Here is a 3231-nt window from a genome sequence, read left to right on the forward strand (position 1 = left end):
GGGATGTGGGGGAGGCATTCTTCTACATATTACAGACTCACATTACTTCGATATGAGATTGGGCCTCGGCCCGGGCACAAACAATCATGCGGAACTTATGACCCTGAGGCATCTTCTATACTTTGCACTGTCCAAACACTGTCATCAACTACAAATTTTTGGGGATTCACTAACTGTGGTTGACTGGTTTAACAATAAATCCATGTGTCATGCATATTCCTTGCAACATATCTTGGAAGAAATTGTTATTTTCAAAACACATTTTGACCAGATATCTGTTACTCATATTTACAGGGAAAGAAATGCTACTGCAGACCGGCTCTCGAAAGAAGCGGCGGATCGACCTCTTGGAGATTGGTTGATCGAGGAATATAATCCTGAGGGGATGCACAGCTACTATCACAGGCCATATATAGATGGCCCCCTTCAGGGAGGCAATGGCCTCTACTAATTTTGCATCAGTATGCTATATACTCTGTATATACTACAACACATTCCAGTTTTTGATCTGCTTTGTATAGCGAATTTGTTCTGAACTATTGTTGATAATACTGTATTCCTTCGGGAACTATATGTACCTCTTTTTTGCTTTTGAGCAGTGGGACAGCCACATTACAGCATATGCCTACGGGCATCTACAGAATGTAATTTCTTTTTAATAGAAATTATGAATTTTCTTCTTCGGAAATATATATATATATATATATATATATATATATATATATATATATATATATATATATATATAATCTCAATTTAATTTTATAATATAAACATACAATATAACAAGATCCTTAAACTTCAATATTCACCTCATGTTAACGTGGATATTATTATCTTGTAAATATGATTTATTACAATCCCATGAGCCAATACCATATATTATCAATACTACTTGCCTAAAAACCATAACTCATTTCAAAATCAAAATATTTTATTATAATTTTATTTTAAAACATTTTAAAAATTAAATCTGAAAGAAAATAAATGGGGGAAAAGTTGTAGTGTAAAAGAATAAAAAGTTCAAAGTAATTTCTTAGAGAAACATTGTCGAATGTGTAGAGATTTGTAACTTTTGCGTAAACATTTTAAGTCCCTAAAAATAAAATAAAATCAAAAAATTATTAATAATAATATCGAATAAAATTAAAATTAAAAATGAAATATTAAACAATAAATTAATGATTATAATAATAATTAATAATAAATTATGTGTTTTTAGTTAGACTTTTTAAAAGCCTTTTAAGTGGGTTTTTCCCATCTAACTTTCCAATCTAATTTCTCTAAAATCCAGCAAAAATTTATTGAAATCACAAGGTTGAACCATTTTAAATAACACAAATAAAAATTTCACCTCTAGTTTTTCCACCGCACCGGAAAGTCCAAAAAGTCGCACTAAAGACAACTCTAATAATAAAAACATCCTACATCCATCTTAACACAAGATCTACCGAGGATTGAGAAAAATCAAATCTCTTGACATGTGTAACATATCCATAAATTATTAACACAACATAATTTTTTTTTTTTTTTTCGCAACAAAACGCAACAAGTAAACAAGTAAAGTAACACTTCTCCAACGGTTAAGATGAGAATTGTAATGTTTACTACAACGGTTAAGGTGAGAATTGTAATGTTTACTACATAGAAGTAAAGTGTGAACCACAAACATTAATGAGTCATCTAATTTCCCGATTTTTAAGGAAGGATATATATAGTTTACATAAATATTCTCATATAACACTTGTGGGATACTAGTTAACCTTATTCACTGCTTCGAATTAATGGTTCCGAAACTTTATAACCCCGTAACGTCATAAACAAATGTTTGTAACACATTAAGTCATTTTACCTTAATTTTCATGTTTATCACTTATGGTTCAGCGAAGGTTCTCCTTTCATCGGTCATTGAGGGCCGAGGCAACAAGTGGTACAAATAGAGATGACAGGTGCCAAATCCAAGGTTTTTGATCAGGTGATGGAGTTCCTAACTGAGCGGTTAAAGGAAAATTGTCTGGCCCCTCGTCCGCCGAACCCAACTCATTTGTCACTTTCCCTCCTAGTGCTAAGCAACGCCTCTACTAGTAAACCCTCCGAGGGTTTCAGAGTTTATTTGCACCAGGTTCCGTTTGTTATCTAGGCCGTTTCACAGGTAAATCGCTAAGGATTTATTCCACGTGGACAATTTTTATTTTATCTTTCGCTCGGATCAGAAACACAGATTGGTTACAGTGATAGCTTTGTGTTATGGTTGTTGTGTCTCCTAATTTCTTGCAGAGTCTGCCTGTTTTTTTAGTAGCTGCTGAGCATTGAAAGCGAACTTCGTCTGGACTGTGGTACAAGTAATATAATTCATTTCGGTTTGGCTAGGGTTGCAACTGTTACGCTTATTATGGCTCATGTACTCAGTTTTTGAATACATTCCAACCCGAAGAGCAGTTCCTCGCCGAAAACATCCAGGTGAATAATTCTTTTCAAGATACCACAGACTTTTTCTAGCTTCACAGCTACTTTTTCCCCTTCGAGTTGCTAATATGTTCTACTCTTTTCCTGTTGGATGCTACACATGTATGGGTGCTTCACCAGAACGTTTCTGTTGTGGTTCTCTCTACGAGTCGACCATGTTTCTAAATATTCTTCCTTTCTTATTTGTCTTTCAGGGTTATAAATTATCACCCGGGGGTTCTAGTTGCGGTTTTGGCATAAGGGTTCTGTTTCGATTAAGAAGACAAATAAATAACATACTTATTCAGTTTTACGGTTTAATCTGAGCAAATAACATATGGTCATTATTCAAGGATTTGTGTAATATTGTTTATGGTGATTAGGGTTTTAACACTTCTTTGCCTTTGAAGAAGCTTCTATTTAATTCACATTATACACTTATGCTAAATTTGTAGTAACAGACTTGAATCTTATTTTTTTGTGAATGAAATATTTTGGGTTTGTACTATTCTAATGAAGCTGTGTTCTTGGCATGTTTCGTTTTGGTTCCATGTGGCATATGAATGAGTATAATTGTCAACATTGTTCAGGAAATGTAATATATGCTTTTAATACTATTGTTTTCTTTTTTGCTAATGCAAGAGTCGGACCTTCAATTTCATTAATCAGCCTATAAAGTACATAAAATACATCAATTCTCACATGGTCGTTGACCATGGAGAGCTCTCAACAAAACCTGAAACCGGGCTCAAAACACAAGCCCCCCTCCCTACAGCAAAACCTTAC

At 33.8% G+C, this 3231-nt stretch overlaps 1 long non-coding RNA gene across 1 annotated transcript; it reads left to right on the forward strand.

The window, feature by feature from the left end:
• The first annotated feature begins 1897 nt into the window (after window positions 1-1897).
• LOC149149424 (uncharacterized) lies at window positions 1898-2786 on the forward strand. Its single transcript, XR_016262250.1, has 3 exons — window positions 1898-2152; window positions 2278-2460; window positions 2661-2786. It is a non-coding gene; the product is annotated as an uncharacterized LOC149149424 (long non-coding RNA).
• Window positions 2787-3231: the final 445 nt, after the last annotated feature.

The sequence above is a fragment of the Pinus tabuliformis genome, chromosome 9 (genome assembly GCF_031772625.1).
Source record: "Pinus tabuliformis cultivar Carrire ecotype Pingquan chromosome 9, CPIR1, whole genome shotgun sequence".
NCBI lineage: Eukaryota > Viridiplantae > Streptophyta > Pinopsida > Pinales > Pinaceae > Pinus > Pinus tabuliformis.